At 39.1% G+C, this 14,013-nt stretch overlaps 1 long non-coding RNA gene across 1 annotated transcript; it reads left to right on the top strand.

The window, feature by feature from the left end:
* Positions 1-2,728: 2,728 nt before the first annotated feature.
* Positions 2,729-5,744, top strand: LOC126399620 (uncharacterized). The gene is made up of 3 exons (XR_007570913.1): positions 2,729-2,863; positions 3,845-4,108; positions 4,412-5,744. It is a non-coding gene; the product is annotated as an uncharacterized LOC126399620 (long non-coding RNA).
* Positions 5,745-14,013: the final 8,269 nt, after the last annotated feature.

Consider the following 14,013-nt stretch of genomic DNA (forward strand, 5'->3'; position numbering starts at 1 on the left):
ATCGCAAATCGGACCAATCAGATCAGTCTATCTGACAGAGGCGGGCTCTGGGCGGGCGTAACATGATGAAGACAGCGTTGCACCGTAGGAGTCGAAAAGTAATCAGCCAAGATGGCAGCTGCCGAAGGACCGCGTCCATTCAATTTAGCTTTGGAAGAAATGCTAAGCCAACTACACTTATCTTTTTCCTTGAGAGAGGAACAGAAGACTGCCCTAGAAGCCTTCGCTTCCAGGACGGTAAAAGCATAATATATCTGTTAGCCCCACTGTTCGGAAAACAAATGGGGCTTACTGCAATGAATACGTCACCTTGTTTTTTTGCTCTGATTGGCTATCGTGCTATCCAATTGCGTGCGGCGCCATTTAATATGCCTCAGTTAGTGCCGCCCCTTGGGTAGGTAGGGTGTATCGGTGAGGACCAGACTCAAAATCTTTCAAGATTTGAGTCTGGATTTCCAGGCTAAGCTACATGCTAACGTCAGGGAAATATGTAGTCCTCGTAGCCGATGTTGTAAATTTCTCTCCGATTTCAAATCATATTCTTGCTGGAACATATCCAGTTGTGTTTAGAAGCTTTTATTGGTAATTTTTCATGGTAAAAAGTAACACTATTCAATTATTCCCTTGCTGAAAGTTCACTGCTAACATACATGTAGCTACCATGGATTTATTTAAAGACCTGGATACAGCACTGGAAGTGGGGCCCCGTTCACTCCTATGAAAGTTGCTCAGTGGCGCATATAAAATTACCCAGACATTTGGCACTGTTTCCATACTGTGTGGCCAATAGCAAGTAAACTAGGGACTTATGGCAGCCTAGCATGGCCAAGCGGCTACCTTCCACCCACCCAGCCAGCTACTTCCAGTTTAGCACTGATTTATCCACTGATTTATAGACATGTCTTTCACGATGTAAGTCTAGGGGGAAAAGTATTTTTGGGCTGCAGGGCATCACGTCATGGTGTAATGACACTGTCTGGCCACTACAAAAACTGGCTTCAAAGCCTGGTGCACTCCCTGGGGGCCTGGTAGCTACATGCTAATGTCAGGAAAACATGTAATCTTGGTTGCTGATGTTGTAAATTTCTTCCAGATTTCAGATCATGTTCATCTGGTATACGTCCAGATGTTTTTAAAAGCTCTAATTGGTGATTTTTCATGGTAAAAAGTGCCGCTTTATTCAAACTAGGGCTGTCCCGAATACCATTTTTTAACATTCGGACCTTCGGCAGAATTTCTAACGAATATTTGAATATTCGTTCATGGCGGGCGGATGCTTTCTTTTGATTTTCACATTGGCTAGTCATCCTGTTTAATTAGTCTTCTGATTAAATCGGAACCGTTGAAACAAGTTGTAGGAAGCCTCTGCAAGTAATTGGTTGCTGGCAGACACTCTGTGCTGCAATAAAATGGTTAATCAGCAGTGCCGTGCACTGCTGAGCCGATGCGCTGCTGGTTCTGCCGGCCTGAATAGAATATAATGTCTATAGCCTTACTGATGTGTATACAGCCTTCATAGACTGAGCTGAGTAGTGATGCGCGGGTTGACCCGTAACCCGCGGGACCCGCAAATGGACCTGCGGGTTGGGCAGCAGTGATCGGTCTGTAAATGATATTTTGACATTATTGGCTATTACTGTCATGGCATCCAAAGGTACTGATGCGTTGAGCAGATGACAGTCCGCGGTCGTTTTCAAAACACACTTGTGTCACGCATTCCAAAACAAACTTGTTGAAACTCTAAACAATAATTTATTGTACAAAACGGGGGAAACAAACGTTGACAAAAACGGGTCCATAATTCATATTAAATTCAAAAGATAACGAAAAAACAGCTACAAGTTAGAGGGAATAGTGATAAAGTGGTAAAACTTGGCATTGATCCACAGCCTCAGACGGATGCGCTCAAGCGTGCCGTGCGCACAAGCTCCGTTGGTAGGCTATACTATATTTTCACATTTTTAACAATGGAATTTAAAAGTTTTGATTTTTATTGATAACCTACATTTACCAACAACAAAAAGACTACATTTAGCACCAAAAAATATGTAAAAAATGAAAAGAAAAAAAAAAAAAAAAAAAAGAAAAAATTAAAAAATATGTAAATAAAAAACCGAATATCGAATACCAAATTTTCATAACGAATACCTACCCATAGAAACAAATATTCGAATATCTGGGTACAGCCCTAATTCAAACCAATCAAAGCAGACTGTTTTGTTTTTTTTCCAGGAGGGGGGCTTATAGGAGGAGGTGCTACACAAAGCCTTCTAAGACAGAGGGTGAATACAGGTGTTCCAGCACAGACTGTATGGGGAAAATTAAGTGTTTTGGGGCCTTTAAAGCATGTAAACATGTTGTAGTATAAAATGTAATACAAGTATGAATCTGAAAATGAGCAGAATAGGTCCTATTTGAAAGTGTTTCTCATAAATGGTCGTTATTGAAAATATGAGACTGTTTTACTGATGTGCTTTCAGACATACCAGCATAAGAAAATATTTATAACATACATTAAGTGCTGTCTGGTACTGTTGATAATCTCAAGAGAGACTGGTATTTACAGTTTATGGAGTTTTATTCTGGTGGGGACAAACCTCTTCACACTTGCACTATTTATTGCACCTTTAAGACTGAATGGCTTGTTTGCTGTAAATAAAATTGTTCCCATCAGGGCAGTCCACATGGTCAAACCTGTTAAACCTGAAGACACGCCTGCTCTGTTCATGTGAACCCAGGCTGACATGAGGACCAACACCCTGCTGCTCATAACAGCGCGAGTGTCTGTAAGGGTGAAGGTGTTCACCACTCTACAAAAAGAAAAGATTCAAACCGACAGAGAGGAGACTCTGAAAGCAAAAGGGTAAGACCGCTACTCGTTTTTCTCTACTCTTAATGGCCGTCTCGCACTTCCTTTCCGAGTTGCTTTCATGGCCGAGGAGGCTGATGGAATTTCATTACTTATGATTGAAAACCAATGGAGTTTTGAAAGCAGAATGAGATGGAAAGGTGCACTCAAAATGCCAGTATACCCTCCAGATGCCAGCAATCTAATTTACTGTCAGCGGTAATAAATGGGGAGCCACCGGATGGCACAGATAAGATGTTATTTCACCATCAGGGTTATCACTTAATATCTGATAATGTCTGTGGGGAGCAATTGTATCCGACAGTTAAAACAGGGGGCCTCAATTCCTGGCACGAGGAATGATCATCAGTGTGGAAGAATTGTTAATCTGTCAAATCAATGTGACTTCACTCAATAAAGTGTTCATAAAGGGACTTAAGTTTAGGCCGCAGTGTTAATGATTCACACTTGCCGAAGATGATTTCTCTTTAATGAAACTGAACAGTTCTGCACACAATATGTTCTGGTCTCTGTCATTTAAAAGGAGCAATGCATATATAGATCAGACAGCTTCATCACACAGATCCATTAGGGTCTGTTTAACAGTACTGATGTCACATTGACGTGTGATTATACAATGGCTTCTGCGTTTTAAGGAAGTGTTTGAAGCAGGAATGTTACTTGGGTGGTTGCAAACATTCCTAAAACCAAAGCGAGATGGAAACAAAACACAGCCTAGTAAGTGCAATTAACAAAGGTTGACTCATAGCTTTTACAGATATAGAAAGAGCTGCCAAGTCTCAACAAACAAAAACAAAATCATGGCACTATGACACTCTGGAAATCAGATGTTGTTATTGTAAACAGAGCCTGTATTGTGAAGCCTGAGAGTGTGGGAGTCGACACATAATGCAGTTCATATTACTCCCCGTGAATTCAGCTATAGCCAATCTGTGACACACGTGCTATCTCACATTCCTGCCATATTCTTCACAGATTTCAGCTATCCTCAAGCCTCCTGCCTTTTGTCGAAGAAAAAACAAAGCAGCATGGGAAAAGGTATGGCCGAAGAGTGGGATGAGAAGCCAAGGGAAACTCAGCCTCGGAAACACGAAGAGACGGAGAGAAGAAGCTCGGGGAGCAAATGTCCCAAGTGCTGCTTGAAGACCAGGGACTGTCTGATGAGCCCAGAGTGCAGCAGGGCACTTCAGATCTCCAGCGTTGTTGCCATGTGTGGAATGTGCCTCCGCTTTTTCGTATGTAAGTCTCAACTGCAGAAGCGAGCAGCTTAAATGTTTTTATCACTACCTGGCCATGATCATTACCTCCTCTAATGTCTGACACAAGGGAAACTCATTCCCTGCTTAGATTGGTAAGAATCTAGTATGCAAACAGAAATATATAACCCTGACATTTAAAAGGTGGGTATACATCAATTTTCTTTCTATCTGTGAATACATCTGTGGATGCATACTGCAATTAATATTCCACCAAAGAGATAAAAAAAACTTTATTAATTTTGCATCACTTACGTTATTATTATTTTCCTTTTTATAATTACAGAACCCAACCGTGGACATCAAGACCAGCTTATTCATGTCGTGTTCTCAGCATCCTGCAGCACCTTTCATGAGACCAGTGCCATTTGATTTTCTTCTGATCTGAGATGGAGAATAAGCACTTTACAGCTGCAGTGGGTAACTTTGAGGAAAATAACTTTTTGTCATGTTTGCTGAAACTGTCACTATATTCTTAAATAAGTACATGAGACAAATAATCTCTGAAAAAAATATGTCCCTCCTCCACTTCCTGCTTCTGATTACATTTGCTAGAATTTACAGAAAACAACCAATCAGAGCTGAGGACTAATTGTTTAAATTGTCAAACGAGGCAGAGCTGATCAAGTATGAATCAAAATTCTGTTGCTGCATTGCCTTTTGCTTGCTTGCTTGTAAATGTTTTCAGAGACATATTTTAGTGTACTGTTTAGCTGTAAAATGAGAACGTTTACTCCGGCTGGTGTTTTGTTTCAGCTCAACTGTTTCCAACATGGCAGCCAAGTCACAAAGTTTCTCATTTACATTTGAGGCAAGAAATAGGCAATACAGTAACAGAATCTTGATTCATATCTGATCAGTGCTGCCTAATTTGACTCGAGCAGTGATAGACAGCTACGTTACAGATCTGGTTCAAATCCCCAGTTGCGGTTGCCAAAGATGAACTGGGGGTCACGAGGCCTTCGTGATTTTAAGGGTATGTTCAAGGGTGTCATTTTTGTGAAGAAAACTTCATTAAATTGTTATTTTTTAAGTTTAGATTATTATTCAGGACATAAATTTACAACACATCTCACAGGACAAGGGCACGGTGACGACCTCAACACAGGCTGTATTCACAGAGCCTGCACTCTCTGTTTAACAGCCTCGTCCTACATAAGATGAGTACGCAGTTTAACAAACAAAGAGCTAATGGAACAATGGCCATGCATCAGAGAGGAGAAACCCTTGACTCTATAAAAAAAAAAGAAGAAGCCTAAAAAAAGTCATCTCAAATCTCAAAACTCACACACAACACAAAGGACCCTGAAGGAAAAGGTTGGGAGCTAACCTTAATGCCATTAGATGTACTATAAGGCAATAAAGTAGGCAGTGGAATATGACATTTTTACAGATTATCTGTCTCATTCAGTGATGTGTGAATAAAGTGACAGTTTCAGCAAATATGATAAAAACTTAGCTACCAACTAAAGCTTTAAGTCCACTTTATCTGCTAAAGTCCTGTTTAATTCTCAAGCTATTTATTTACCATGCTCTCTGTATATAGAACAAACTAAAAGACAATCATTGTGAACTAAGGAATGGATGGATGTGATTAAAATGCTACAGTATTAAGAAAATGCAGATGTTTATATGTACATTTATAGTTAAGGGGTTTTCAAAAATATTATAAAATTAAAGCAGCAAGCAGCGATGAACGGACCAGCAAAACTGAGATGGTGAGATGGCACATCGTTTATATAGTGAGGATACTGGATCGACCGATCTCTCATCTGGAACCACTTCCTGTAAATCAAAAGATAATTGTCTGACCAGGCTTACTTCCTGTTGCCAGTAGGTGGTGATTTGCGTGTAGATGACTTCAGGCATGGATCCTTACAAAACAAGTGAAATTTGGTGCAGATTGGACCATGTATGACATAGTTACAATCCACTTCCTGTTTCATGGCGAAACTTGGAAGTTTGACGCCTTGCAGCAGTCACACAGTTTGACGAAAACTCAAGCGTTGAGCAACCTTTGATGTCATTGGTCTTTAGATGGTACACAACAAATTTGAAGTAAATCGGATCGAATCCGTAGGAGGAGTTTGTTAAAGTACAACCCCTGGAAATGGCCAATAAAGCACAAAAATTTCACACATAGTTCAAAATGGCTGACTTCTTGTTGGGTATAGGGTATGGCTCCAAGAGACTTTTGTGTTCGTCTAGGTGTGTTACATGTGCCTACCAAGTCTCGTACATGTAGGTGAAAGCAGCGTCGGGGGCTGATTCGTAGAAAATCTGTAGGGGGTGCTACTGAGCCGTGTGGTGCCTGGGCCCTCATAACTTCTGTATTATAATAGTGATAAAAGACAAGCTGCCAATGTTTGGGAGAATATATACCACAGTGTAACCTCCACATCCTCTCTTAAAATACGATTAAGATGACCAGATGTTAGGGAAGGAAACTGTCACACATCTGAACTAATGAAAACTTTTAAATAAAGCTTTCAGTAACAAGGACAAACACATATTCAATTCAGTCCCACTAATGACAGATAACTGTAATTAATTAAAAGCCGTTGACAAGCATGATGTAACTGTGTGGCATCCTTTGCTGTCAGCATCTGAGGTCATTTGGAAAAAGTTGCTCAGCGCACACACAATAAGCAAGCTAACAAAGAAGGTATTCATTTTTTTTTTTTTCAATCTGATTTCAAGACCATGACATTGCAACATTGCTGCCTCTTTGTGTGTCGTACAAAAGTGATACACTGCAGGACAAATACATGAAAATCAGGCCTGACCCAATTTGTAGGAGACATTTGATCACCCTTCGTATGTGTGTCAGCACTGGGTCTAAGGTGTCGAGCCTTTTGTTCAAGTATGTGTCTATGGAGCGTGGGCGGACAGCCAGGGTTGAGCCATTGTGGGGAGGCATAATACAGTACGTGATGGGAAGAGAGATCTTGTGCTTGGAAACTTGAAAGAAAATTCTCTGTCAACATGCTGCTCAAATCAGTACCGAGATCTCAGACTCACATTCAGTTCTGTTTTGGCATCTGGTAAAGAATGAGCAACAGCAGGTTGTTAAGAAAGTTTCTTATATTTCAGATGCAGAGGAAAGGCATCTGTTACTTTGTCTGACCCTGAGGGTGAGAAAAAGAGAAAAGTAGAAATTCTCCAGGATCTGAGTTCTCCTTTTGTATTTGAGGATGCACTGCTCAGATGCAACAAAACCATCACACACTGTAGTCTGATCATTTCTGGGGGAGGGAGGGAGGGGGGGGTTCGGTGTTTACTTTTGTTTAGACCCTGAGACATGAGGAAGGCTTCTGCCGCTTGTCCTGAAATACACTGATTTGCCAGAGTTTCCTGAATCTCTGCAGTAAAAGAGTCAGATGCAAAGTTAGCACGACCCATTAGAATGAGATCCAGGTTGAAAAATGCTAAAATTTTCATTCAAGCTTCTGTTAATGCCAGACCAATACTTCCTGTTAAAGGTTTTCACCTTTTCTAACCAGTGTAAAGATGTCATTGAGAAAAAACTAGCATAGTAGTGGTAACCAACACACTGCCATAGAGCAGTTTGATTTGTATTTATCTCCGTTTCATATATTGTATTTTAAATAAAACTAGCACCTGCAAACTTCCCCCCTAAAGTTGTTCATTTATATAGCAGAATTTTAAAATATTTTTATATTTATATTATTAATTACCGCCTTGCTGCTGTATGCCTACGCGACCCAGTCAAGTTGCAGGTACAGTTTTGGTGCTTGACCAAATGTTTCCCGTTCTGTTCCTGAGTAATGGTGTTGAATAAGGTTAGAAAAGTGTTTTTGCAGAACATTATGATGTCACAGTAAAGTTGACCCATTTTATTCTAAACATTTATGTGAAATTCTGTCAAAATTGTGTATGAATTCTTGAGTTTAGGCCAAAAATATGTTTTATGAAGTCACAGTGACCTTGACCTTCGACCACCAAATTTTGAATCAGTTCATTGTTGAGTCCAAGTGGACGTTCGTGCCAAATTTGAAGAAATTCCCTCAAGGTATTCTTGAGATATCGCATTCATCAGAGTGAGACAAAGGTAAGGTCACAGTGACCTTGAGCTTTGAAAACCAACATCTTATCAGTTCATCGTTCAATCTAATGTACGTTTGTGACAAATTTAAAGAAATTCCCTCAAGGTATTCTTGAGATATCGCATTCAATGAATGGGACGGATGGACAGACAACAGGGGGAGACACGACATGTGTATGGGGTTTGAATCAGTGGTTTCCAACTGCTGGGTCGTGGTCCAAAAGTGGGTCTTGGGTCCATGCTGAATGGGCCGCAAGTGACTCGCAACATGTCAAGTTTGGAAAAAAAACACTTTATTTTGAAATACAATGAATTTCCGGCACAGAGCTTTTATTTTGAAGTGCTGTTTCCTGCTGTAGAGTGAGTGACTACTTGACAAAGACAGAAAACTAATTTGACATTTGACAACATGGCCAAACGCAAGAATTACTATGAATATAATAACCTGTGTGAACCTTGAACTAATGACTAGGGAGAAATCTGGAACCTGTGGCTGGACCAGTTGGGAACCACTGGTTTAAAGCATAGATATCACCACCAGATTTCCCCAGTGGATTACTTACATTACATTTGACATTACAGTTTTCTTAAATATTATGTTCACATATGCACATGAAGCATTATCTAATAAGATATGCACTTACTAGCACACATTTCCATAACAGAAATCTGATCATTAGGAAAATGTGAAAAAATGTTACAGGCTTATAAAGACTCAAAATTATTTATTTTCCAATTTTGTTAACATGATAGAGTCAGAGGTGCAGGGGGATTTTAGATTCTCGTTTTATCACTCCATAAATCAGTATATGCTGTCAACAGCTTTTAATAAACTAATAAAATATTTACTAATCAGGCCAGGAATTATACATCAATACACCCCTCTGTAACAACCTTGAAATTATAGATATGAATAAAATTTTAAGGTTAAGGTTGGTGTATGTGAGTCCGACTGAGGTGGAGATTTCTGGCTCAGAGTAGGAGAAAAAAATCTTAATTTAAGATATGCAGTGTAAAGTTATGTACATTTCTAGACCAAAATAAGATGCTACAGTTTAGTAGGGTAAAAGTTTTAACAATAGATATCATCATGAAGCTTCCCCAGTTGATTAAGTACATCATTTTTTTGGATTACAGGTTTTCTGTAATGTTAGGTTTAAATATGCAAATAGTGCATCATTTAATTAAATATGCGCTTTTTGCATAAATTTCCAGAGCAGAAATCCGAACTTAAACACCTAAATGTGTATTTTGAATGTTTTCTTCCCACAGGTTTGAAAGAAGATATCAAATGGTTCAAAACTGAAATCAAAATTGACCAGTTTATGGTTGAACAAAGGTCAAAAATTATTCTAGTTTTACCTCAAAATGTGTTGTGGTATTAGCTAAATGTTTTATAGCACAGCTTTGTTTACCCTTTCCAGTCGACAGCTGATCCAGGCAAAATCTTTTCAGAGATAACCAAACAGGAAACTGAGTGCGGAAATGTAAGAAATAGTTTTCTAGGTCTGTCTCCGCCGTCAATGTTCTTCTGGGACTCCCTGGGGGTAGCGGTGACATTTCCAAAACGACCCGGTGGATAGAGCCTGACTGGGAACTACGGAGAGCTGGATAATAATGCTTTGATCATCTTGTACTTTCTCAGTTGTGCCTCGAATGCAAACTTCAACACTGTTCGAGACATGGAGTATTACAGACCAACCAGAGTAAAACAGCAAATCTTGTTTCTCTGCGATGTTTGAAGCAGCAGTGAAGCCTCAAAAACTCCTGCAATATATATCTTTTATCATCAGAGCTCAGAGACACAACTTAAAAGCCAACAACATACATGTTTGGAAATTTCCAGTCGTTCAATTGTTGAGGTTAAAACCCACGGGGACGAGTCTTTAAACAGCATTGATTTCTCAGAATGATTTATCAGTTGTCTATCGTCCTCTTTTGCTTCTCATTTTGTCTTTTACTTATTATTTCTTTCCTCTTTCTCTGCATTTCTCTAATTCTCCCTCGGTTGTGTCGCTGCCTCTTGTGTGCCACTGTGTCAGTGTAAGCATCACATTACAGAGGTGACATTTCAAGCAGACAGATTAGGGCCTCTCTCCAATTAATTTTGCTTTCTTTCCCCTGTTAAATACACAATCAACCAAAGGCAAAATGTCAGCGAAACAAACGAGGAGCCGCCATGTGGCTGACAATTACCGCCAAGCACGTCAGAAATGCCAATATGTTAAAGTGGGAGCAGTGTGTGAGATGAATGGGGACAAACGGCAATCTTTGAGCAGGCCTTGTTGCAGCAGCACTGAAACAAGCATGTCTGTGGTTATAGGCTATTTTTATCTGATGTGCTGACGGACAACATGTCAGTGGAAAGGTCAAAGTTCCTTAAAAGGTTTGGAAGAGATGATATCGAACGTATCCACCGATATCTTTTTCACAATATTTGACCATTGCAAGAAGAGAGGGATGAGATTACTCATGCTATCACTTTACTGTTTACTGTTACTCACTTCAGCTCTGTCAAAGGTGCTTTCCAAAACTCCCAAAGTGGCCACCCACAGATGCAGAAGAAGAAAATGAGACACTGTGGTTTGACCAGCAGCCAGGCTTTAGTTTGAGGGTGTTTAATGACCATCGTTTGCTAGCTTAGCCCTACTAACCACATACAGCACTACCAAAAAGTCTGACAATAAAGCCACAGATTCACACTGGACAAATAAACTTTGAACAAACTAGCTGCTAAGAGGATACAGCATATAAAAATAACACTGGAGCTACTGGGACACGAGCTGACTTCCCACAGTGAAAAATGCCTTACATCCTGCTTCAGAGCGTTGCGTGCCTAATATACATTCTCGTCGGCTCGCCTTGGGTCGTCCTGTTACTTTTTGGATAAGCTAGCAAAACTGTGACCTAAAAGTTGTTCATTTTCCTAATCTTAACCCAAAGATTAAAAGTACAGGAGACCTCATGCCAAACTGTACCTTCAAACAGAGATGATTTTTTATATTTTTTGTGGTCATGTTGCATGGCTGCAACAATGACCTTTCCTCTGGTGATCATTTTTCTTTATTTCTTTTTTTTTTAATTTCATCTGTGAATACTGGGGATTTTTTTTTTTCAAGATAATTTTTCTAAAGTTTTTCTTCATCTGTTAAAAAAAATTCACCTGGTTTCACAGATTAAAAAAAAAAAATCTTAGAAAAATGATCCTGAAGGGAAAAAAATCACTTGTTTTCATGGGTACAAAAAAAAAGAAAGCAAGAAAAGAAAAAAAATCCAAGACAAATTATCCTGGGGAAAAAAACAAAACAGTTTTTATGGATGGTAAAAAATAAAATAAAATTTAAAAATTAGCAAAGAAATGAAAAAAATAAAAATAATTTTCATTATCCTGAAAAATAAGCTTTTTTTATGGATAGTAAAAATAAATAAATAAATAAAAAAAACATTATCTTGAAAAACAAACAAACAAACAACTGTTTATATGGATAGGAAACAAAAAACAATTACAAAACATTATGGGTCGGGACCGGACATTTTTAGGCAATTCTGAGCAACAAGCTGACGAATTGGAAGACATTTAGGAATTTAGCAACACAATCTGCCTTTTGCATCAGCTGAGGCTTGAACTCACAACCTCTGAGACTAAGAATCAATTTCTATCTCACTGAGCTAATTAGTCAGTGACAATTCATGTGTAGCTTCACAAATTGACTAAGCCAGACGTGCAGGTTTAGCAGCTGTCCATGCATGGAAAAGCAGATTTCAAACCACTGTAAAAAATTCAGTTATCGAAACAAAAATCTGAAAATACACATATTGCATCTAGACAGCATGGAGATGTTGGTAATTTGTTTGTAACAATGATTGATTTGCTCCATAAGTGAAAAACTGATGTTTAAAATTGCCATTTTTACATTGACTCCAATTGTTCACATTAGAGCAAAATTCAAAATGCTGTCAAAAATTCAGTTTTTGAGATAAAATTCTGAAATTTGCCACACATCATCTACCATGACTCTAGAATTTTGTCATTTTTTTCATGAACATTGAAGATTTATTTAGCAAGAATTTGCATGTATATGTTTACAGTACCGTTTACAGTCAAACATTTTGATGCACTGTAGGCTCAATTTTTGATAAATCAAAAATCTGAGAAACATAGTTTTTGTAGGACAGTCTGAAGATGCTCTGTATCAAGTTTGGTGTCAATTGAGCAAAAATTGTGGGAGGAGATAGGTTTAAGAAGTTTTACAGTTTTTGAAAAAAACAGAGTGATGAACTTCATAATTTTTAATAGGTTTAAATGTACAAAAGTTTCTTCAGTATTGGGGCTACAGTTTGATGAAAGTTGTGAAGTTGTAGCACGTATGGTTGATTTGTTATGAATTTTCAAAGTTTTGAACTTTAGACGCTTGCTGTAGCGCCACCATCAGGACTATTGGCTTGAGTTTACAGCTGAGGATATCTGGCATGAGACTGGACCTTTGTGCAAAGTGTGGTGAGTTTTCACCCATGGGAAGTATGATTTCTTCGGAAGAAGAAAGAAGAAAGAAGAAGAATATCTAGGATTACAATAGTGTCCAGGCAGCTAAGCTCTATTTTTATCTCAGAAAAAATGATCCTGAAGAAAAAAAATCACTTGTTAAATTGAAAGAAAGAAAGAAAGAAAGAAAAAAAAAAACCCTAAGGCAAATTATTCTGGTGAAAAAATGATTTATGTATAGGGGGGAAAAAAGTAAATAAACAAGATCTTGCTTGCCTCTCAGGGCCTCCACCTCATGTCCAAATACAAAGGATCTACTCCGATGCAGGGTTCTATATTCTGATATCAAAGTGGTGTCCTGCATTAATACATGTCCGGCACAAACAGACTTACAAGGCAGATGATCAGTTTCCATGTACACAGGTGTGAGACCAAATGTACAAATGATTATTATAAAACATGAATATTCTGTATGCCTTTATATTCAACATGCATGAAATAAAGTGATCCTATTTTCTATGTGTGTATTATTCAGTATAGTTTACCTAATTTTCCAAGCTATAGAAGTAAAGCCAGTCCACACTTTGCCTCTCAGTCAAACTTCCCAGTATTATTAAACTAAAATAATTCAGGATTTTTGTTCTGCATTTTTAAAAAGGTGCATGCATCATATAAAGTCTGAATGTGCACTCAGAGCACAGGCTGATGATCACAGGGCTCAATGAAACAGAAGTGAAACTGTTGAAGTGAACTGTTTTCAGGGAGTCCTTCCTTCGCACACCATCAGTCCCCATGCTCAGCTAACACAACTGCTCTGTTTACTGAACGTAGGAAAGACAAAAGTGACATAAATCCCCCATCATTCTCCTAGCAGGTCAGCAAATTGAAGGGCAAGCACACAGAAAATTGCACACATCATATGCAAATCAGTTCGACTTGCCAATTTGCTAAATACAAATATCAAATTGGCAAGAGAAGCCAAGCTGTGAGTGTAAAGGAGGGGCAGAGGGAATTTGGTCCTTGTGTGGATATTATTGTGTTGCTGTCCACAGGTGACCCTCTGTGGAGCAGCACGGACAATGCTGAAGAAGAACCAAATCTGCTTCAACAAGACCAAACGCCCATTGAGGACGAGCAGGATTTCAAGCTGTTCCTGTTGTGAACACGCTCCGGCCCTCACCAAACGCTGCCAAGTCCATCTGCTGCTCCCGCTCTGAGCCATCCACATTTCTCTGCCACATACTTCACAAGGCTAAATGTGCAGAACCTGGGCGGAGCGCACCCACCTGCCTCCTCCCAACCCTGAGGGAGTTAAGGCAAGAATGGAGGAAACCCAGTC

The sequence above is a fragment of the Epinephelus moara genome, chromosome 13, assembly GCF_006386435.1.
Source record: "Epinephelus moara isolate mb chromosome 13, YSFRI_EMoa_1.0, whole genome shotgun sequence".
NCBI classification, from domain to species: domain Eukaryota; kingdom Metazoa; phylum Chordata; class Actinopteri; order Perciformes; family Serranidae; genus Epinephelus; species Epinephelus moara.